Genomic DNA, 25,149 nt, shown 5'->3' with positions numbered 1-25,149 from the left:
CCCGATTCGCCCCGATTATGTTTCTAGGTTTGTCAGCACCATACCCGTGCTCGTGGGTTTCCCCGAAGTGGTAAACGTCTGAGACCTGCATCACTTCGGGCTTTCCGAATTAAGCTGACACGCCGTGATATAACTGGAATAATGTTAAAAGCGGCGTTAAACCCAACTCACCCACTCTCTCAAATCTGTCATGACAGATTAACTATAGTAATATGAAAGAATGGGATGGTCCTGGACTGTTGGTGCTTTTAGGTGAATCAGTGCTGAGGGTGCGTGCACTAACGACAGGCAGGGGAAGCAATTTGAAGAGATGCATGTTGGGTAACAAGTCCTTGACTTCTTTTGAGTAGTATACCATATGAGTAGTGTGAATATTTCTGTATTCCATTAGTCTGAATCTTGAAGTTCGCATGTTCATTTTCGTACTTTCCACATCCAATATAAATCTCTGCATAAAGCAGAGTCCATTGTACAATTCCGACTATATCAGGAGCACGTGTTTATGAATCACTATCAAATAGTAATGATACCAGGTGTTCGCGAAAAGGTGAGTGTATCATGCCCCACCGGTGGCACACGTCACTAATACATGCAAAGGCAAGTCAAATGTTCACCTGAAAAAAACATGGGACCATGTCGTACAATATAGGGAATTGCATCGGATGTCATTTTTGTCACATTTGTGGCGTTACCATTGAGACAACGGTGGTTTGTGCAAATAGTTCCATGAATGGAAATACATTGTGCCTTCATCGAGACCTATCACAGAAACGTCTGTCGGGTTCGATACTCCAAATGGGAAATAAGTGTTAAGCTCATTTTTCGTATCCTTCGCCGAGGTATTGCTGGAATGTATGGCGTAGAACCTTACTCACTCACTCACTCACTCTACTGTTTTCTGTTGATCCGAACTCTGAATAGATTGCCAATATAACCAATGTATTACTGTCCCCCACCGTGATTGTTGCAAGGATGAGAGCACATTCCCCACACACATGTACTGAAATTCATCAGTGGCCATGTAGATGAAAATGGAAATATTCACAAATAGGAAGCCATGGTCACGGAAAGGCCTTTCGGTCACCATTCAATTGCTGGTAAGCCGCATTATTTAGTCATCGGTCAGTAAGCGTTTGAAGATGAGGATGGGAAATTGCGCTGAGTGGGATCTCTTGGGGGGGGGGGGGGGGGGGGGAGGCTAGATACAAGTACTCTGCACTGATCTCATTTTGTTGTGCAGCAATGTATTATGTGTTTCCTACAGAAATAGCTTCAACGTAACAATGCTTCACATATTACCGAATGTCAACCCAATACTCTGAGTGTCTGTATCTGATCCATTTGAAGTGCTGCGTGGATGCGTGCGAGTACCATCAATTATTAACCAGAAGCTTACTTTTAATTCAATATTAAAATCAAAACTCATGACAAATTTCATGTGTTCAACAAAACTGTCATTGAGATTTTAACTGCAATTTTGTGGAAAACTTCCTGTTCTAGCTTTGTGCTGAAGGCTCAGGTGTTTCAACAAAAAGTGCAACTTCTTTTCTTTTGAATCTATTTGTGGTTTTAACTCAGCTGATTGAACCATGACTCACCCAGGCCAATGTGCCAGTATTAGACAGCTGTAAGACCCTTCTTACGATGGCGGTGTCTGCTGCTTGTTTGTTTCTTGTTGAATTCATGCGGATGTACATTTTCCATGGTAAACAAACAGGATATGTCGATGATAAAGCCATCTAATTCTGAACATGAAACAAAAAGAAAGAATCCGGATCCGTTTGCAAGATTTTGATAAATGTACTTCTTCTTGTGTATGTTTTCTGGTCGAATGTCGGGAAAATATATCAGGTTTTAGCATTAGTTGGACAATGGTTGTGATCGTCCGGTTCTAACGAAAGATGTTAAAGTATCTTTTCGTGTCCAAATAATGCCATGAATTGGATTATGTTTTCAGTATGATTATGATGCTTGTTGGAGGCGACTAACGGCATCGGGTGGTCAGACTCGCTGACTTGGTTGATGCATGTCATCGTATCCCAATTGCGTGGGGTTTTTTTGTTCTCCGGAAACCTACTATGCTCGTTAGAGCTACTCTAACTGGACATATCTGAGTAGTGCACACCTAATTAGCTGACGCGTTGATTCCATTTATCAGTCAAAGTTATTGATGAGGTGGGGAGCACTGAGTGATGTAGAGTTTAAAAAAATGTTGAAGGCCACTTTCAAGAATACTTCAGTTATATCATTGCGTGTCAGTTAAATGTGGCTAGGGAGCCCGTACAGGGTCATGTCGTCCAACTATTTGGTTGATTCAAACTTGTCAAAATACGTCCGAATGTGAAACGTGTGTGGTCAGAGCAGGCTGAAGACGATGTAATGGTGACGAAGTGCATGGGTGTGTGTGTGTGTGTGTGTGGGGGGGGGGGGGGGGGGCGTCGTTACCCGTCCATTACTGGGATGTAGCTGCAATAGTGTTAAACAATTTCTTGGTCGCTACATAAATGCGCTTTCAGCCTATCCAAGACTAGTATGAAGTCATGAATTGGTATTACAGTGTAACCTTTTGTTCTGGTATAATATCCGTACCAGCTCTCCACTGATAGAAGTAATGACTAATGTAGAGCGAAGCCAGAACACAGCGTAGCATTCAATGTTGTAGATGGCTGGGATGGTGGCTACTACCCCACAGCTTTCCCAAAGGTGACTATGCTTGTCGTAAGAGGCGACTGGCGGGATCGGGTGGTCAGACTCGCTGACTTGGGTGAGTGAGTGAGTGAGTATGGGTTTTACGCCGCTTTTAGTAATATTCCAGCAATATCACGGCGGGGACACCAGAAATGGGCTTCACACATTGTACCCATGTCTGGATTCGAACCCGTGTCTTCGGTGTGACGAGCGAACGCTTTAACCACTAGGCTACCCGAACTTTGGGATGCTCAATACCCTATTTTGACTTGAACCATATGTTCCCGTGCGTTTGCAGCTGAACAGTTGACTTGCTGTTGCGTGTGTTTGTGACGGTGCAACCGGCGGGGCATGATACGTTCACCTTTTCTCGAACACCTGGTATCATCACTATTTGATACTGATTCATCAACACATGCTAATGATATAGTCGGAACAGTACAATTGAGGTTTATTTTGAATATGGAAAGGATTTTGTCGTTTTTAATTTACTTCTCCCTGACTGAAGATTTCAAAATTCAGGATATCAAGTTATTGATCAAAAGTGTTTTAAACAACTGTTCCGATTAGATTAATCCTATCACGACCCCTGGCACGGCGAACCTTCAAAGGTGAACATGCAAAGGTGAACATACAATTCGACAAACTAAGCACAGGTTAATCAGTATAGAAAGGTTATCGCTACACACACCAGTGAGATTCAGCCGACTCTGATACAAGCTTTCGCAAATATCTTAAGCAGAAAGAGGTAATTTGGCGAAATCGTGTTTTTTTCTCTCTGGAGGTGTAAATCTGATTAAAACACGTTATGTTTGGGGTACGGATGAGGAGGAGGGAGGGACAGGTCGCTAATTGTCTAGCCAGAACCTGCAGCTTATTGCCAACTGTTGGGGCCGCGAATGGGCAGGACGAGTGCTGGCTACGTTGTTGGAGCCGGTAAGACCTGGAGAAGGCGGATTGTTGGCTGCCTAATACACGGTAAGCCAGTCTCAGACATCTTGTGGAGTTCGTTAGGTGCCTTGGCTTGAATCAGCCAATGTGTGCATTTGGATGATAGTGATTGGAAAAGGATGATTGCCCAATTACCCTGCTTTGTCCGTCTCGTATACCTATTTCGATAATTGATATGGATATATTATTATTATTATGTTATCGGTACTGGTAGTAGCATATCGTGTTGACGTAATGTTTGGTGCACGGGTGGTCAAGTCGCTGTTAACATAATGCTTGATGCACGGTGGCCAAGTCGGTGTTAACATAATGCTTGGTGCACGGGTGGTCAAGTCGGTCTTAACATAATGCTTGGTGCACGGTCGGCCAAGTCGGTGTTAACATAATTCTTGATGCACGGTGGTCAAGTCGCTGTTAACATAATGCTTGGTGAACGGGTGGTCAAGTCGCTGTTAACATAATGCTTGGTACACGGTCGGCCAAGTCGGTGTTAACATAATGCTTGGTGCATGGTCGGCCAAGTCGGTGTTAACATAATGCTTGGTACACGGTCGGCCAAGTCGGTCTTAACATAATGCTTGGTGCACGGGTGGCCAAGTCGGTGTTAACATCATGCTTGGTACACGGCTGGCTAGGTCGCTGTTAACATAATGCTTGGTGCACGGTCGGGTCGTTGTTAACATAATGCTTGGTGCACGGTCGGGTCGTTGTTAACATAATGCTTGGTGCACGGTCGGGTCGTTGTTAACATAATGCTTGGTGCACGGTCGGGTCGTTGTTAACATAATGCTTGGTGCACGGAACGCCAAGTCGGTGTCAACATAATGCTTAGTGCACTTGTCGCCAAGTTCTCCAAGATGCTGCAATTCGGTGTGCAGAGTTGCGTCTGGACTCGAGTTCCGGTTCGCACCGGATATGTTTCTAGGTTTGTCTGCACCATACCCGTGCTCCTGGTAAACATCTGGTACCTGCATCACTTCGGCTTTCCTCCCACAGAAGCTGAGACGCCGTGATGTAACTGAATTAGAATCAGCGTCGTTAAACAAAACTCACTCACTCACTCACTCACTCACTCACTCACTCACTCATAAAGCGTTTGATTTTATTAGATATAATTGAGGGAATTTATCGATCACCAGAAGACGTTTGTCTTTCACAAAGTCTCGCGCAGAAAGGTAAATAAACTTCATTAACGTTGCTGCTTCGTGAGAAGTAAGTACGGGAATTCAAGGTCTATTGTGAAAACAGCTTCAAACAATTTTTCAAATACAATGAACACCACGGTCGCGGGCTGAAAGAAAAGCTTTTAGGCTCCTTTAGAAAACCTCTGTTAGGCACTTTGTCAACATGTTGTCAATTCCCTAATGAGGACTCCTAGTGTAATAGCAAAGGTTGGGATAAGGATGGAGCATACCCCTGACATTTGCGGCATGACTTCAATCAGGGCTCATCAAGTTCTGTCCAGTGTTCGTGTAGCTCCAATTGCCGTTGACTAACTCCTCCTCCTACTGCAAAGTTTTTATCCTCGTTCCACAAGGAAGTCAGCCCTGTAATAATAGATCCTGTCTTTGCTTGAGAAATGAAGTAAAAGCATAGCATTTTTGCCCCCAATTATGCCTAAATAACTGTTTTATCTGGTCGGAAAATCAATAACACAGAAGCTTCCTTAAAAGGGCCACATCTGTGAAATTCACAATCAGTTATTTCAACCCGAAAATGGGGAAAGTGTTTTTATGCGTGTTCCTCCGATGGCCAGTTATTTTAAAGCTGAGATGGAATTCGTCCTTCTTTGATGATGATACAGACTGATACATGAGCGTCACAGGGAGATGTGTTTTTCAAGCTTATAAATCCCCCGCCCCGCCACCCAGCGTCGATGAGGGATCTTGTACATACAAAGGTTTTAATAGAGGTGATTGGGGTATTGTAGTGTAACACTATAAGAAAGGTTCCTCAGAAGATTACTATGCATATAGAATTAATAACGATCGTGTTCGTGGGAGATCATTTTCAACGTGCGAGATCTCGCTGGCAAACGAGATGAGGAACCCAATGATAACCAAGTCTCTTGATATTGGTGAAATTGCACGTTTCCATCCAATCTAATCAGGAATGTCCAACTGAACGTGCCACAAGACACCCTTGCTTCTATTGTGCGGAACCCTCTCGCATGACCTGCAGGCAAAATGATTGAGGAAGACTCTGGCAACTCGTGCACGTGTTGGACGAAGTCCATGCGGCCATTCTGGTACGTGGCCTTCACCTTGAGGTGTCACCTGAGCGCCCGGATATGTGGAACGCTCAGGACCTCTCGGCTAATTTCGGTACCAAAAAAATGGAACATAAACATGGGTTAACGCTCCTTGACATCAACAATTGCATCGCCAGAAAGTCCTATATTGCTTGCAGCTAACAAAAGGCCTGTAACATTTCAACGAAGTCGGCTGCTTGTTAGACAGTGCAAACCTGTTGAACTCAGCCGTGTTGAGCAATGTAATCAGTGCATGTAGGTTTGTACCAAATGTTTTGAAATATATATTGCAGGCATAATTGGGTCTTTCCGTACATGTCCATGACGATTTAGTCATCTGATGGTGGTGTGAAGGGCAAGTGATATTGCGCTTTCTCATCAAGAAGAATCAACGAGTCCTATTCCGTGTATTGTTTGAAGTAGTCTATTCTTGACTTTTCTTATCGCAGATCGACCATAAAACCCGTCCCGGTTTTGAAGGTTTTTACTTTTTTTTCTTTTTTTTTGTATGCTAAATTTGGTTACGGTTTTAGACTATTTCATTTCGAACTTGGGTAACCTTTCTGACGTTCCTTAAAACAAAAAAGGACACTAAAGCATCGTATGTACCAAGTTGATTCATTGTTTTTATGTTGTACAATTCTGAATTTAGGGGGGGGGGGGGGGGAGGGGGGCACGGGTGGCCCAGTCGTCTAAGGCGCCGCGATTCGTTGTGCAGAGTTGCGTCCCTTGGGCACGCCAGAAACCTATGATTGTGGGTTAGATTCCCGGTTCGCCCCGATTATGTTTCTAGGTTTGTCAGCATCATACCCGTGCTCGTGGGTTTCACTGAAGTGGTAAACGTCTTAGGCCTGCATCACTTCGGGCTTTCCTCCCACATTAAGCTGACACGCCCCGATATAACTGGAATACTGTTAAAAGCGGCGTTAAACCCAACTCACTCACTCACTGAATTTAGGTTGAAGTAATTTGGTAATCGAAATAATAAAATTACATCGAATTCTTACCTTTTATTTCGGTAAAGGAGAACAAGGTATTTTGCTATGTTGTCTAATATACTAGGCTAAGTATTTACGTTAATTTACGAGCACTCGAAGAACAAGTGAAGTTTACACCGCTTTTAAGCATATCCCATATTGGATACTGTTGATGACGGGAATAGAGCCCAAGTCTAGAGCGTGGCGAGCGAACGAATTATATATTACAGGCTAACCTATTGCCCTTTTCGCTACATATTCAGCTACACATATGCAGATATGATCGGTTCGAAAAATGTTATGAGTCATAATGGTATCTGCAGGATGATTACAGTCTGTCATATGGCCCATATGCTGCCAAACATATTTACAAACACCAACGTACTTGGCCGTATAGTTGATGGTAACGGGCGTCAAGTTGTCGTTTACGAATGATTTATGTTATGAAATCTGAACGTCCGTAATCGGTCTGCACGCGTTGTTTGTAGGTTCATGATAATACACAAGGTGTTAAAAGTATATTCTTGGCCATGTTTAACTGTTGTGTTCTGGTGGGAACAAGCATGCTTCAATGTCGGAGAATTGTAAAATTCCTTGGGGACGGCGGGAGTTCCATATCAACGAGCAAACGTTACCTTTATTTTCAACAGAAGCGTGCTTTGTGTGCCTAGTTTCGGAAGATTTACTTTTTAACAAATTTGTTAACTGCATTATGTAAAGCATGCATTCTCATAACTATATTAACTGGTAACAATTTCCGTTTTACCGGACGATAACGGTGCGGTAACATTTACCACGCTTTGACGTGACTATGACGTAACATTTACCATGCTTTGACGTGACTATGACGTAACATTCACCGTGACTATGACGTAACATTCACCATGCCTTGACGTGACTATGACGTAACATTTACCATACTTTAACGTAACCATGACGTAACATTTACCATACTTTAACGTGACCATGACGTAACATTTACCATGCTTTAACGTGACCATGACGTAACATTCCAACAGGAATAAAAGTCACCCAGGTACCTGCCGTTCACTGAACAACATCGCGATGTGCAATACGAGAGCAAATATGGGTAAATCGGTTATGCGACACGACGCAAACGGGTCGGGTCATACCGGATGGGTGGGTGTCCCTCTGACCGTGCCCCCAATGGGGACTTCGTGGTATTATAACTACCAGCTTTCGACGTCCAGATCAGACTGTCATTCAACAAGTCTAAACTCTCGTTTCACCATCGTCCAACAAGAAGTAAGGTTACCCTACCACCTGACAGTTACAGTCCCATACAGGTGCGAGCACTTCAGGTTGTTTTTACTACCGCCGTCTATAACTGACTGTAGTTTATTTTACCAGTCTGTGTAAAAACATGGCTGATTATCGCAGGTCACGAAAAGGTTTTACGTCAAACATTTTTTGGAAGGAGAGCGTTCAGTGTTACATGTAAAGGTTCTGTTTATCTGCACGAGACAGGTAGGCATCTCGGCGTAAATATGTATAATATTCTATTCATGCGATGATCCTGACGTTCCTGATTGTGTGTTTCCGTACGATGATATACAACCCAAGCATACTAAAGCTTGCAGGGAACCATCTAGTATAATACTTGTGATTCCATTGCAGATCGGGTGGTCAGGCCCTCTGACGTGGTTGATGTATGTCATCGTATCACAATTGCGTGGATCGATGTTCATGATGTCAATCACTGGGTTGTCTGGTCTAGACTCGATTATATTCAATAGCTGGAGTATTGCTTAGTGCGAAGACAACAAACAATCGAGAGAGAGAGAGAGAGAGAGAGAGAGAGAGAGAGAGAGAGAGGTGCTGTTGTTTGAACTGGGGGCTTTTCAAATAATGTCTGTGTATAACCGTCGGTGTAGTTGGTCAGGTGTTTGCAATGAAACTTATAATACTATTCCCGTGTAAAAGTAATTTTTGAGTTCCGTTCCCGTGTAAAAGTAATTTTGAGTTCCGCTCGTATACATTCTGCGAAGATGCCGAATACTGAAAGCGGTTCTAGAATACCAATGGAAGATCCACGAATGAATCCACAACACAAAAGTCTCTTTTCCTCGGAACGTAAACAGGTTTCAGGGTCATTAGTCCTACATTGATAAACAATCACTATTCGGAACCAAATAACGTGGTGCTGACCACACGGTCAACCCTAATAAGCCTCATTTGTTTTGCTGATGGACAACTAACTATTCGCCAAACCTTATTAAGTGGATGTGTGAAATCCTCTGTTGTTCATCTCTGAATGTCATCAGCATCAGCATCAGCATCCTTGAATGCCAAGTTGACCGTCGAGTTGACCTATAGGATTAGGGAAGCAGATGACTAAGGCCATCTGACGACCTGTAATGAGAGCAGAATTCTGCAGAAGAGACGTCAATTGTTACAAGAGAGTTGGAGAGGAGACGCCAAGGTACTGCGCACGGCACTGCTGATGAGTATGATTGATTATCCGCTGTGTGGAGCTGGCATTTACACATACTATTTGTCTTGCAACATACGTTTGCAGACGCCGCTATGGTTGGTGTCAAAATGAACCAGACGGGCGCACAGGTCTCCACGTTCACGTAGTCGGTGAAGTTGCATATGATGTAGGGTTCATCAAAGCTGTTCGCGTTACTCTTACGTGAACAAGCGTAAGTAGTTCCATGAAAGCGTGGGAATCATGAAATGCGCTAATTGCATTTCTCTGATTTTGATATTTGAAGCTGTAAATCATGCCGCCATTCATAGGATTCTCTTGTTCTCCACCCCCTGTGGATTCCGAGACATTCTAGGTCCTCGTACGCCACGTTGGTCGTGAGAGTAATGTGATACAATGGTTTCAGTGAACCATGTGTCCAAGACGATGTGGAGACGTTGCCCCTTGTTTCAACCACACTCGCTGTATCCAGATCCAGTTCTCCTCATAATGGGGGCGGTCGGGTAGCCTAGTGTTTAAAGCGTTAGCTCGTCACGCCGAAGACCCGGGTTCGATTCCCGACATGGGTACAATGTGTGAAGCCCATTTCTGGTGTCCCCCGCCGTGATATTGCTGGAATATTGCTAAAAGCGGCGTAAAACCATACTCACTCACTCACTCTCCTCATCATGTATACATGTTGATTCTGATATCTAAATCTCAAGACCGCCTCCGTGGTCTAGTGGTAGAGCGGAAGGTCCGGGGTGCGATCCCCGACCCCGTCATACCAAAAGACGTTAAAAGATGGTACTTGTTGTTACCCTGTCTGGCGCTCGGCATTAAGTGGCTAAAACAAGGACTGGTCGGCTCGGAGTCAGTATACTGTGTCTGAGTGGGGTATTCATGTTAAACTGCGGCGTGGTACATGAGTGAGCGACTAAACTGGATCGAGTGGTCAGTGTTCGTCAGTCAATGACCCCTTCGACTTATAACACCAAGCATTGGTCAGTTTGACCCATACTTTATTACTTACAGGCCGCCATGATATAACACGCTGCGGCGTTGAACACCATTCACTCATTCACCCACGTGTTTCCGGTTTGTCGTGATTGATTTCCTGCATTGTGTATGTAGACAGTCGATAATATCAGTTGACACCAGGGTATGGTTTCTTTTCCAAGACCCATTAAGTGATCACGATCACACACAACAGAAGCGACGTTGAACCCAAATCAATGACTCACATCATCAGGTGTGTCACTGCGCTTGTTGCTAAATGTAGTGTAAAACGGCGTTCGCTCTCTCGGTTAATTTGTATGATATTCATTTTTCACGTTTTTAGCATTTAAATTGACTGGAAGGCTCCTGAAATTGACAGCTGAAAAATAACATACCTTATCATGTTCAAGAATGACAGGACCGCCTCCGTGGTCTAGTGGTAGAGCGTCCGCCCGGAGAGCGGTCCGGGGTTCGATCCCCGGCCGCGTCATACCAAAAGACGTTAAAAGATGGTACTTGTTGTTACCCTGTCTGGCGCTCGGGATCGAAAGCAACGACTTGTCGGCTGGGAGTCAGTATAGTTTGTCTGGGGTATTCATGTTAAACTGCGACATGGTATCCCAGTGTGCTAGCACTATAACTCGGCATCAGTCCGGACTTGCAATAATCTTGGACGCAACGTTAAACTCCATTTCACCTCAACTCACCTCACCTCACGAATGATAGCAATCACGATACTTTTTGTTTAATACGATCAGCTTTTACTTCACAGTCAAACCCTTTATACGATGGTCTACCTGTGTGAAGTGCATGTTGACATGCATCTCGTTGGAAAATTAATTTCCACCCGTGCGTATTCTTGTTCTGAATGCTGTCTCGAGCCTCCTGCTAAACAACAGCAACTTGTACTCTATGACACCGCTTATCAGTGAAATCGCCACTATCGCCACTCAGTGTCAAAAAGCAGCAATCTGCCGGTGTTTTATGCCGGCCGCCCGGGGAGGGCATCTATTGAATTATGATAACAGATCTGATTGGTTATTGATGTTGCTCACAGGAAACAGATGTTTTACAGTTGCAATATATCGTTTAATAATCAATCGTTTAATTTGATTAATTTGCAATACTGCCATTTGTCTGCGCTTGAACTCTTCATTAGGGAGCTCTTTAAAGAATCGTCTGTCCATTTTACGTACTCCTCTTTTGGAAAACAAGATGTTCTTTTCAGAGTTTAGAATACCGGTTGCTTGGTGATTGCAGTTTGGTCTGAAGTCAGGCTCGCTAACTTGGTTGATGCATGTCATCGATCCCAATTGCATGGGTCGATGCTCATGATGTCAATCCTTGGTTTGTCTGGTCCAGGCTCTATTATCTACAGACCGCCGTCGTATAGCTAGAATATTGCTGACTGTGGCAAACAACAAACAAACAAACTGAAGGGTGACAACGTATTGATACTCACGCACGTGAACTGTGCAGAGTTGCGTCCCTTGGGCACGCCAGAAACCTATGATTGTGGGTTCGAATCCCGGTTTGCCCCGATTATGTTTCTAGATTTGTCAGCACCAAACCCGTGCTCGTGGGTTTCCCCGAAGTGGTAAACGTCAGAGACCTGCATTACTTCGGGCTTTCCTCCCACATTAAGCTGACACGCCGTGATGTAACTGGAATACTGTTAAAAACGGCGTTAAACCCTACTGACACACACACCAAACCCGTGCTCGTGGGTTTCCCCGAAGTGGTAAATGTCTGAGACCTGCATTACTTCGGGCTTTCCTCCCACATTAAGCTGACACGCCGTGATGTAACTGGAATATTGTTAAAAACGGCGTTAAACCCAACTGACACACACACCTATCCCAGGTCGTGGAGTATGTTGTCTTAACTGTCTCGAGTTCATGGTTTCGGCGAGAAACATCATCCGCTCGTTTGGATCGGAATTCCCAAACATTTCAAAATTGTCCTTATGGATTCTAGTTATCTGGAAAATGATTGACATGAAACATGTAAAAAGCCTATTTCAGTCGAATTTTCCTTAAAAGCCATTTCCGTTATGTTGACCCTGCAACTGCAATGCTCATAAGGCTTTCATGTCAACACGTGGGCGACAAGTTCCTGTCACAACTTCCAATATGGTAGGGAGCACGGTTTTCCACATCTTCTTGATCGGCGTAATTCTCTGTGCGGAGTTCCATCCCTTCGGCGTGCCAAAGTCCGAGGACCTTGAGATCCTGATCATGATTCATGGTTTGTCGTGGTCATTTCTTTCACCATGGACATAAACCAACGAACGAACCAACCAAGAGTTCTCCCACACTTCAGTCAGTCCTTCCACAGTAAGCTGACACGCCGTGACTTAACTGAAATACTGTTCCAAGCGATGTTAAACCCACCTAACTCCGATATGGTGATCACGCAACCTCATAAGCCCATCTATTCCATCAGCTGAGACATTTCTCTGATCAAATTGACCCTTAATTCTCAACAAAGCTAGGTTCTCCTTGATGAACACCAATCATCTGCCGGCTAATATACCTACGACCACGCCAAGGCCCATTATCCCAACGTTCTAGTTCTTTGAACATTCCCTTCACTCTTCCAAACAACAAGATGGGGTACGTTTGGGTTAAAGTACCTATCTTGTTTCTACATAATCTGACAATCATGTCCAGCAATGTGTCCGATGATCCCCATCACTCCTCATAGTTCCTCCATCTCTCCTCATAGTTCCTCCATCTCAACCCAGACCCATGGGTGTTTGTATTAACGGGATCTAAATTTGGTTGGCTGTCGACTCTGCCCCAGCCCCTCTCTCTGTCCAGCTGTCTGCTCCTGCCTCTCGTACGCCCGGAATCTGATCAATAATCGATTGAGTCGTGGTGTTTATGAGCCAACCAGTTTCAATATAGGCCGCAACTCGGTTCCTGTAGCGGAGTTAGATCTGACTGGTGTTACTGTTATCCACTGTTGGGACTGAGTCTCCGGGCTGGCTACCTTTCCCCAGTAGCTATGTGATTACTGTACTTGCGACTCTCTCGGGACTCCCACCATGTGGTCAAGCCCTTGGACTAGCTGGACCATATAACTAATCAAGGTAGGTCATGTACCCATATCTAGTCTGTCGCTACCTTCCTCTGAACCCCCAAGTCTGGTAAAGGTGGCAGAGAAACCACCAGATCCGATAACGATGTAGTTTGGCCAATCAGCTAACTTGTGAATGTTACGAGTAATCTTCCATCAACGTTACACATAATGCATTTCGACCTTCCTCTGGTTAATAGTGTTAAACTAATGTTTCAGTGCTTTGATTGCGTCGGATATGATGTCTTTCTGATTTATTTGGTATGAAAATTTATTTCGGAGCTCATCATACACATTGGAATATCAATCTGCAAAGGAAACATATGGCACTTATGCCTAAGCTTTCTCGGCGTTGTTATAAACCACGATGTGCCCTGGCCTGACAAATGCGTTTCACCCTATGATGTTATATGCTGCTGTTTGGTCGTGATTTCATGTGTGTTCCATTACATAATGTGATCGATAATATATCCCCGCATCTCCATCATAAGGGTCTCCCCACGCCTGGTTCAGTGTTCGGTAATTAGGATATAAGGGACAGCTAGCTGTCCCTCGGGTCGTGATGGAACCCTAGCCATTGCCTGTATACTGGCATGTAAAATAACTGCATGCTTTTAAATCATCATAATGACGTCTGTTGACCTTATTCATGATTAAACTGTGGTGTATTTAAAGGTTGCCTTTAAATGTCGACCCCAGACCTCCATAACAATGCACGTTACCAATGTTTTGTAGGTAACATTGTTTGGTGATAAAAAGCAATGTCAAGGTACCACGGTCGTTTCGAGTAATTATCCACGACAAAGCATTTAGAACCAATCCCATACATTGATCAATCTTGGTCACACCTGAAGGCCCAATCCAGTTATAGTAGATCTCGGCCACAAGGTCGCTGCATGTTCAATCAGCTAAATCGATCAATGAATCTATTTGCCCACTCAGCTACAGCCCTGACCAGTAACTGTCAATGATGTTTTTGCTCACTAGCCATAACAACCTGCCTCGACGCCCCGACCAGGGCTCCAGGGCTCCAGGGCTCCAGGGCACACAGTGACGTGGTAATTGACAGGCTAAAACCACTGGAGGCGCTTCCGGTCGGTTGACTGAACGTATATACCGAATATGTTTCAAAACAACCATTAGTTAGGAAAACACAATGAAAGATAATTAGCCATGTCTGGTTTAAAAGCAGCTAAAACCATCACATTGTATGTTTCCATTAAAGCACTTTCTTTGTGTGTGGTTAATGGTCGGTAAATTCTTTAAAAAGTCCAAATCGTTGCAACAATATTTCTTTTATACGAGTCTGTGCAGTTCAGCAAATCCTTGCCCGCTTTGTTTAGTATGGATATCGCTTATGTATTGTTATCATCTGGTGATGAGTATATGAATAAGAAAGGAATTCCGCTCTGATAGATCTGAGATGGGTGGGGTTAGGCTAGACAGCAACCACGAGTGTTTAACGTGCAAATACGCTTTCGCTCCCAGTGATAGTTATGTCTGTGAAAATACAAAAACGTGACCATTACCGCATTCCTCTGCCCACGTTTTAGCATCTTCATGAGCGTTGCCTGTCCAGAATTAGGCTACGTGCCACAAAGATCGATTGAAAATATCTATGCACCATTGAGTAGAGCGGCTCCTCTTTCAGTGCTTTGAAAGGCCACATTTCACGTCACTTCGCCTCAGTCCGATAAATGATAATGATTCCACTATGCCGCTCTTCTCAAGCTCTGCTCCACACACCCAACTATGAGAAGTTGCTACACAAGTAGCATTTGGACCACCTTCACTTTAGTCACACGTTACCCTTATCTTGAACCTTGGCTAAACGCAGTGTTCATTAAGGCATTATTATCAACGACCAGCTAAATAAGCAATAACGGCGTCAAGGAAGATCAAAGCACTAGAATATAACTATTACGCCATGAAAAAAAGTTTCAACTGGTTATTTTCCGAATGACCAGGTCACCAAGATGTTTTCCCAATGGGCACATGGCGGCGCATTCGTGACCAACTCGTGTTATTCCGGGACAAGCCGAATAGCGACTCCTGCCCCTCTCGTGGCCATGTTTGCGACCGGGTTCCGTCTTAGCGCAAACGGGTATACCTAAAACAATTGTCAACTCGTTGCGTAATGGTTCACATATATTTCCCCATATATCGTATATGTTTCAGATGCAATTTAAAGCATATCTTGACATGCGAATTTTTACAGTGTGATTGAACTGTGTCTTGCGTATATTTTTAGATGCAAGAAATATGTAAAATTAAAAAATTATTCCTGAGGGATTGACGAAGAACTTTAAATCATATATGCATTCTGTTTGGTTTGTCGTATTTTCGCATATAACAGTCATCGATTGGGGGATTAGTCTTCTTGTAGGTTACGGAAAGGGGCGAGTGGTGACGAATGATGGCGGCGTAGTTAGGCAAGGAAATATCACTCTTCTGTTAAAAACCGAATAACCATCATTTGAACCGGACTCTTTAACCAGACAAAACCAAATATTGCCAGGATAACTATTGTTGTGACAGTGTTTCTAATGGAGTGAGTGAGTATGGTTTTACGCCGCTTTAAACAATATTGTAGCAATATCACGGCGGGGGACACCAGAAATGGGCTTCACACATTGTACCCATGTCGGAAATCGTACCCGGGTCTTCGGCGTGACGAGCGAACGCTTTAACCACTAGGCTACCCGACATTCCGTGTTTCTAATGACCCGAGCGACATTCAGTGATTCCCCGTATGTGACAGCTCCAACACTTTAACTGTCAATAACACATCAGTTGAAGCGGTTAAACTTATACAGCGTCACTCCGATGTCTATTGCAGTCAAATTAATAAGGTGTTCAGATCACCGATGCAAGAATAGTGTCTAGTATTTCAATCAATGAAAATGTCACAGTTTGCCCTTTCACCCTAACACAATCAAATCTTCTTAAACTTCTTAATTCCGTTAGATTGATTTAATGATTACTGTGGGTGAGTCTATACTGCGTGTAAGCCCCTTTCGGTCCCCATTCTTCATTGAGTAATTTAATCCGTCTCTCGGGGTTATGGGCTGGAATAGTCATTGGCTGAAATCTGTACATCAGGTTTGTGAAATGATCACAACAAACTGATCTGGTCACTGATCACGCCCACTCAACTACTAATACAGTTAGACACCATCACAATTATATATCTGCCATTAATGTGTCACCCCGGAATATTGAGACATCGCAGTCAGTGACCAACAAATACTGTCTTGCTGTCGCATGTGACGTGGACACAGTCTTCCAATTGAAAATATTCTTCGGCGTAAATTTTACCTGTATGTAAATCACGTTTACCATATATAGGCAGCAGATAAAGGTTGTGATGATAAACAGCTCTTGCGTAGGAATGTAGCTTGGCATAAATAGACGGTGGTTTCATCTGGCGATGACAGTGTTTGATAAATCAAGCCGGCGACATGAGGCGACAGCAGCAAGCGAAGGTATGATGTTGTTCCGCTAGTGTGTACCCCCCAACCGCTGAGTTCCACCCTCGCCCGATCATATTTACTGTTATATACAGGGGTATTCCGTTAGCCAGATGTACATGATGGCTTGAAATGTCCTTCTATGTGCTTTCCTCTCTTTCTGTGTTTTGCTGTACACATTTACATAAGTGACATGTGCGTATGTTGCCATTGCTTCTGAAGGAATGGACTGACTTCGCTGAGCAGAAACAACTGCAGTGTTTGATACGGACTCATTTGTCATCAGAATAGTCGCAAGGAACACATCCTTAGGAAAACCAATTAGGAACGCGCAAGATGAGCTAAAGATTTTCCCAAAACACAATGTAGTGGGTAGATGATCACTAGTGTTAATGGCTAAATTCTCACATGGCGATGAAAGTGTAAGTGTCGGTGCAAGGATCGATTACCGACTTTGGTGGGGTCGTGATCTGGTACAGGAGCTGGTGATTACAGCTGACGAGTTCATATGTCTGTAAAGTGGGCATATATCTGTAATGTGAACATATATCTGTAATATGGGCATATATATATATGTAATGTGGGCATATATCTGTAATTTGGGCATATATCTGTAATGTGAACATATATCTGTAATATGGGCATATATATATATGTAATGTGGGCATATATCTGTAATGTGGGCATATATCTGTAATGTGAACATATATCTGTAATATGGGCATATATATATATGTAATGTGGGCATATATCTGTAATGTGGGCATATATCTGTAATGTGAACATATATCTCTAATATGGGCATATATATCTGTAATGTGGACATATATCTGTAGGGGCGGTCGGGTAGCCTAGTGGTAAAGGGTTCGCTCGTCACGCCGAAGACCCGGGTTCGATTGCCGACATGGGTACTATGTGTGAAACCCATTTCTGGTGTCCCCCGAAATATATATATCTGTAATGTGGGCATATATTTGTAAGACTCTCCTGTAGCAGCCGTCAGAACAATGCTATAATATACCCACACAAATTAACGAATATTTATATGAATATTTTAACATTATGCATCCCATATTGCGTAAGAAAACATATTTCCTTTGATCCGTAAATATTATATCCTTGTGTCTCTCTGAGCTCAGACGCTCTACAGTACTCGCCATTCTCAGCCTACAAGCGTCATTAATAGTACACGAAGATGATTTGCTTTGGCTGTTGACGGTGTTACAGGGTTATTTCAAACAACGTAGACTCTATAACCAGACTGTAGCATCTCTCGCCTACTGAGTCACCACTGTCTTCAGACACAGACCAAACACTGTAGCCATGTAACTGACTTACACCAGCTAGCCCGGCTGCACCTGTGTTTAATCTGTGTGACCCTCATCCCCTTCAAGATGAGACTTATTTGTCCCCGCTCTGGGGATCGTCCAGGGTAGGCGTGTGGCCAGTGTCTGCCCCTGGCTTTCATTTCCTCAGCAAGATGACCAACGGTATTTCTGCTGCGCGTCTCCGGTCAGCTCTGCCTGTCTGGCGGTTCTATCTTTGACGTTTCTGTTACTTAGGCTGTCTTTCATACAAGACGAAGCTTCTCCCAGAGGCACAAAGCACCACTTCCCCAAACTGTAAAATCATGAGCTGGCATTTTGCAGATTATTCTCTGTTTCATTTTACGTATCGTGTGGTTTAGACGTAAGTTCCTCATTCATAGCATCTATGTACAATTTGTGGGTAAGACATTTAAGCAGAACAAGGCATGCCCATAGGCACTTATTGTGCCCCCCTTTTTGCCCCCTTTTTTAGCAAAGGCAAAGGAGTTTAACTTGAGCAAGCTTCAGGTGTATCAATGATCTGATATCGTTCATTAACCATCAAACAGCCAATTCCCTTCCACAGATTTTCCCACGTGAACTAGAAATACAAGAAGCCAGCGAGACCTCGCCTGGCATACTTAGATCTATTCATACAGGTTCGGAGTGACAAAACACTCTCCACAAGATTTTCCAATAGTCAACTTTCTCTTTATGTCGAGCAATGTTCCAACAGCTCAATCCTTTGGTGTTTGCATCTCACAACGTTTGAGGTACAGTCGAGCATGCTCTGTCTTCCAAGGTTTCAAAGAGCGCCATGCGACTCTTGCCCAGAAGTTTTTTCATCAGGGTTACAACATTCAAAGCCTCCGTAAAGCTTTCGAAAAGTCTATGGTTGACATGTGGAGGACATTTCCAAATTTGACGCATCAGTGACAAAATCGATGTCCAATATTCCCTATTTTGACTTGTACCATAACATTTGCTCCCGTGTTGTGTTTTTTCAGATCAACAATTGTCTTGCCTTTGCATGTGTGTGTGACGATGGGGCAAGATACGCTCACCTTTTCGCGAAATGTTGTTTTATCACTATTTTATTCATAAAAAAATATGTTCATGATATAGTCGGAATACAATCGACTCTGCTTTTAGCAGACCTTTCTTGTAAATATGGAAAAGGTTTTGTCGCTTTTATTTATATTGAGGGTAGTTGTGTAACGTAGTGGTTACAATTCACCCTTGTCATGCCAATATAACGGGTTCGAATTTCCACGTGGTTGCAGTGTTGTAAGCGCATTCTTTGTTTCTCCACTGTGCTATAACCAGAATGGTGCCTATTAAAAAGTTAAACCCAATGCAATGGAGGGGCATCAGTTTGTGGTTGAATCTAAAGTAGGTACATGCGTACTTATTTAATGTGTTGACAGTTTATACATGGGCGATGCTCTCCTGATAGTTTACGCTAACTGTGTAAGCTGTCAGGATGCCGACTTGGCCTACGTGCAATGTAATTAGTTCTTGCATCTTGATATGCATATGACTCAATCCTATTCGATAAATACGTCCCCGTTGTTCGAATATAACACTTTATGCTTTCTGAATCTGGGCGGTCGGGTAGCCTGGTGGTTAAAGCGTTCGCTCATCACGCCGAAGACCCGGGTTCGATTCCCGACATTGGTACAATGTGTGAAGCCCATTTCTGGTGTCCCCCGCCGTGATATCACTGGAATATTGCTAAAAGCAGCGCAAAATATACTCACTCACTCACTCACTTTCTGAATCTAATTTGTAAAATCCTCTTTCAAACAGGGATGTAAATACCATCTCACGGGAAATGTAAAATATTGAATGTCGTGGTAACGTTATGTGGCGCTGATCCCTGTACATATCTTCTATGTTAGCTGCCTCTGCCAGCTGTGAAGGTAACTTGATTGTCTGACTGTCCCTCGGAATCAGCTACGCAAGGGTAGGGACAAGTAGTCAGATATAGATAGCCACACTCGCCCCGACGCCAGGAGAAGTGGCAAACATTCTCGCTTGACGCTTGGCGTTCTCGTCTCATCCTGGAGGATATTGACCATGGTTATGTGGATAAAGCGCCTGGTCGGAGAGGCAAAGGTGGTTCGATCCCTCGCCGAGTCGTGCCAAGAAACGTTAAAAAAGTGTGCTTGTTGTTTCCCTTCCTGCAGCAAGGCATTTTTAGAATACTGGGAGTCAGTAAACTATGTCTGAATGGGGTAGCCATGTTAAAACTGTGGCATGATATTTCAGTGGCTAGCACTATAAAACTGGTCTTGTACAAGCAAAAACACACGCACGCGTGCACGTCGCTATGTAAGTGCAATTCTGTTGAACGCGTCGTTTCATCATTTCACCTCACCTCACCACACCTCACCTCACCTCACCTCACCTGGAGGATGTGGTTAGGTAGGGTGAGTGTGGTTACCGTCGCTGTTAACAGTTCTATATATTTTATGACGTGTCAACTTAGTATTTTAGGAAAACCCAAAGTGACGCTCCTGGTGAATGACTCCCACGTTGGCTAAACACTAGCACGACAATGTGTCGCATGTGTAAGCGAATGTGTGTACAGGATGTCAGCAGCGGAATGCCCTGCTACACAACGAGACCGAAGGTCAAGGTGCAAACACGAACTTTCAGCTGGTGAAAAAACCTGTACACCCCGAGTCCCACGTTCACATGTGTCAACGCGTATGTTGACGGGGAAATGAGCTCAGATCGAAGACGAAGAAAACGTCCAAACTTCTTTAGTCGGCAATAAAACAAACAAATACAATAGAAAAATGTCAAGCGGAGATTCTAACTCCACTTCTACAAGTCCAGCAAGGCGTATCCTACTCGCGGCTGTACATACAGGTGCTGACGGAATACCAGACTGACTAACAGTAAAGATGTAAACATATATATACGCCATTAGACAACAATAGACAGACGAAGAGACTATGGCGTTACCCTGGGTATGAGACTAATGGATGTGATTACACACACGGCCCAGGGGGAAATGGTTTAAGGCTAAATGTCATAATGTGAAATGCCTGTTAGACAATTGAACCACTGACCGCTGTTACACATGGATTACATAATGTTTAATTGTCTAGATTTCCTGACGATATGGACTCAATGCTGTACAAAAGGGAAGTAGTTAAGAAGCTATAGTTCTTTAAATATATTACGTTGTCCAGAGTGCTGTTTAGTCACTCTGTGACACATGTAACAAATTTATCATTTCGTGGTCTGAAGTTGCACAGACAATTATTGGGTGAAATGATTTTGTGTGACATTTATATGTAGCTTCTGCCTTCCGGCAGGCTCTCATTACTTGTGACATGGCTGTCAAGTGAGGCCGGTCAGACGACATGCTTTGTTTTACAAGACTAGGCCTGGCCAATCATATGGCTGGATATATTTGTGACTAATGGTAGACGGGGTATTATTGTAATCAGGGCGAATATGAGACTCGAACCCGAGGTTCTTGAGTCGGCAGGGGGCACGGGTGGCCCAGTCGTCTAAGGCGCCGCGATTCGGTGTGCAGAGTTGCGTCCCTTGGGCACGCCAGAAACCTATGATTGTAGGTTCGAATCCCGGTTCGCCCCAATTATGTTTCTAGGTTTGTCAGCACCATTCTCGTGCTCGTGGGTTTCACCGAAGTGGTAAACGTCTGAGACCTGCATCACTTCGGGCTTTCCTCCCACAGTAAGCTGACACGCCGTGATATAACTGGAATAATGTTAAAAGCGGCGTTAAACCCAACTCACTCGCTCACTCTTGAGTCGGCACAGTTCTGCAAGAGCTACGATGCTTTAGATCAGTGGGAACTGCGGCTGATGAAAGTACGCGGTTGTTTGTCTCGGAATGTCGGGGGGGGGAGTGGAGTTTAACCGTACTTTGAGCAGTATTTCATCTGTATCACGGTGTCAGCTCCGGTCGGTGGGACGTGAGTAGATCTATAACCTCTTGCTTCTATCAGAACACGTGATCCATCATATCGAGTGGTTTTCTGTCCATCTGAATGCACTGGTGGTTGAAGGGACACCGAACGTCTAGACAACCGTGTTGCCTGAGATCATCTGTTGCTGGTCGTGATAGTGTCACTGGCGGATGATTGGGGTTTGGTTTGATCAGATCGTGTCGTCCACGTCATGTCAACACTATTTACCGTCTTTGGTCAGTTGGTTCAGCGCCGATGCTATATTGGTCAGTGAATACGAAGTTGCCAGGCAGAAACCAGAATTGATCATGAAGTGTAAGATGTCCGTGTGCTGGTTATTCAAGTAAGTAACGTAGTCCCTGAGATAAAGTTGTGTATTAGGTTAAATAAGATTAATTATTACAAAAAACTCTCCTTAGTTTCGGAGCCGAGAACATCAGAATGGGATAGGGTGATTGTTTTATTTAACATGCTTGGGATTTCCTTATCTATCATTTCAAACAATAAATACCCCTTCATAATCAACCGTTGACATTTTTTTGTATAATAATATCATCAAATATGTAATATTGATTGTTTTGTTTTTGTATGTGTCTACAGGAATGTAAATTATGTGTGTCTGTATATATGTATATATGAATCATAATGTCTTGTCTTTTAAAATTGCATCTGTCCCGTATTCGAACGGTTCTGTGCAATAAATATTATCTTATCTTATCCATAGCCTAGCTGCACCCCGTCCCTTTTGGGAAGGTATTGTTGGAGAGGTTCCTTTCAATTACCCCTTTTCATTGTTGAAAGGGTTGAGAGTCAGGCAGTCTTCTCCACCCTGTTAACTATACTTAACTGGCCTTACTAACCACACCGGCATCAACACGTGTTCCGGCGTCAACTGTGGGGCAACATAGGCCACCGGAAACGGTGTCAGTGGGATCGGGTGGTGGCGTAGATCGCTGTCCATGTTGGCAGTCACTGGTTTGGTCCAGAATATGTACATGATATATATGACTGCATATTTTGCTGGAATATTCCGGTATTCGGCGTTAAATACAATTCACGCATTCACTCTTGTCCCCGGGGTTTCGAAGATGCGCGTCGTTTTACACCAAAAAAATCGTTTTTTGTAAGTTATTAAGTATTTCTCCTGTAATGCATGGTAACGAGGGCCTCACGAAGACGGCATTCAGACTATGGGCAGAAGCCGACCCTGCAGCGCGAACACCACACCAGTGTAATGCATGGTAACGAGGGACTTGGGGAGTCAGCGTTCAGACAGCAGGCAGTTGATGTACGGGAATATGGTGATCACAGAATCAATTTCCATAAAATACTTAACTTACTCCACAAATGTTACGTATTGCTCGATTTGTTGTGAGTTTAGATGCAAATTTAAATTCAGAGAGAGAGAGAGAGAGAGAGATCATGGTACCTCTTTATCAACAGTACCAAGCCTAAATTAGAAATCAGTCTTGAACGTGTATTGGTATCTGCTGTTTTATACGATTGTACATTCAGGAGAATCGTCCATCTTTCCCAAGACATCATTGACATCAGGGTCCAGTCTGTCGTGACCTCGTAACCCACCACGCTCCGATTTCATCGGGAATTCATAACCCTCAGCCTTGAGGCACTGACTGAGACAGTTCGTAATTCCAGTTGACATCGTCACTCTATTTCATACTCTCGCGTGATCTCGTAGGTTCTGACGTGTCCATACAACTCACATTACTCAGAGACATCGTTGCTGGGGCAGTTTATTCCTGTCCTAGAAATGAACTCTGACACCTCTACACATCAGCCCGTGTATTATTGCGATTATGAACTGCTAATGAACCGTACTGCGGAATATTGGTATCACAGAATCAATTTCCATAAAATACTTAACTTACTCCACAAATGTTACGTATTGCTCGATTTGTTGTGAGTTTAGATGCAAATTTAAATTCAGAGAGAGAGAGAGAGAGAGAGATCATGGTACCTCTTTATCAACAGTACCAAGCCTAAATTAGAAATCAGTCTTGAACGTGTATTGGTATCTGCTGTTTTATACGATTGTACATTCAGGAGAATCGTCCATCTTTCCCAAGACATCATTGACATCAGGGTCCAGTCTGTCGTGACCTCGTAACCCACCACGCTCCGATTTCATCGGGAATTCATAACCCTCAGCCTTGAGGCACTGACTGAGACAGTTCGTAATTCCAGTTGACATCGTCACTCTATTTCATACTCTCGCGTGATCTCGTAGGTTCTGACGTGTCCATACAACTCACATTACTCAGAGACATCGTTGCTGGGGCAGTTTATTCCTGTCCTAGAAATGAACTCTGACACCTCTACACATCAGCCCGTGTATTATTGCGATTATGAACTGCTAATGAACCGTACTGCGGAATATTGGTTTCACCACACTGTAGCACCGCTGGTTATCATGACGGCTTTGACGGGTACTCGTGCACGAGTTGGGTTCAGAAGGACTCGTGTACCGAACAGGGGAGGTAACTCTCATCTTTATTTCTCTAAAACATCGTTCCTCAACTTATAATGGGGAAATGGTGTCCAAAACTAAAGAGTGAATGAAAATGTTGTTATGAGTTGAGCGCAAATGGATATTCTAATTGTCCAGCCTACTATTACTACTACAGTAAACTACGGTTATAACGAACACGCTTATAACGAACTGACGGATATAACGAACTAACTTTTTAGTCCCGACTATTTGCTGTAGTTATGCTATATATATGCTTATAACGAACTACGGTTATAACGAACTAAAAATAGTAGCCCTTTTGAGTTCGTTATAACCGTAGTTTACTGTACTACTACTACTACTACTACTTCATATTTACACATTTATCTGAACTTAACTTCACTGACACTCAAGGCTATATAACACAGCATTTTGAAGTTAACAGAGCATATACATTTGGACAATGGCGATCTGTACTTATTATATCCAGTCGTTGGTGGGTAAGAGCTTTTCATATAATACTTTGGGTGATGGGTAGCCTTATGATGGGGTTAACGCATTCTCTCGCGACAAAC

The 25,149-nt window shown here is 43.6% G+C and overlaps 1 protein-coding gene across 11 annotated transcripts in view; it reads left to right on the top strand.

Moving 5' to 3' along the window:
* Positions 1-25,149, top strand: part of LOC139474226 (calmodulin-like) — a 180,284-nt gene that overhangs the window by 102,138 nt on the left and 52,997 nt on the right. The window contains exon 1 of one of the 11 annotated variants that reach the window (XM_071257220.1): positions 3,648-3,666. The exons of 9 other annotated variants lie outside the window; for them this stretch is intronic. The gene's annotated coding sequence lies outside the window, so the exon portion shown is untranslated. Of the gene's footprint in view, positions 1-3,647; positions 3,667-13,231; positions 13,392-25,149 lie in introns of those variants that run through there. One more of the 11 variants, XM_071257203.1, reaches the window with a different exon arrangement.

The sequence above is a fragment of the Haliotis cracherodii genome, unplaced genomic scaffold, assembly GCF_022045235.1.
Source record: "Haliotis cracherodii isolate W230 unplaced genomic scaffold, xgHalCrac1.p SCAF_1, whole genome shotgun sequence".
NCBI lineage: Eukaryota > Metazoa > Mollusca > Gastropoda > Lepetellida > Haliotidae > Haliotis > Haliotis cracherodii.
The sequence above is the reverse complement of the archived record's forward strand: the minus strand, read 5'-3'. Positions and strand labels throughout refer to the sequence as shown.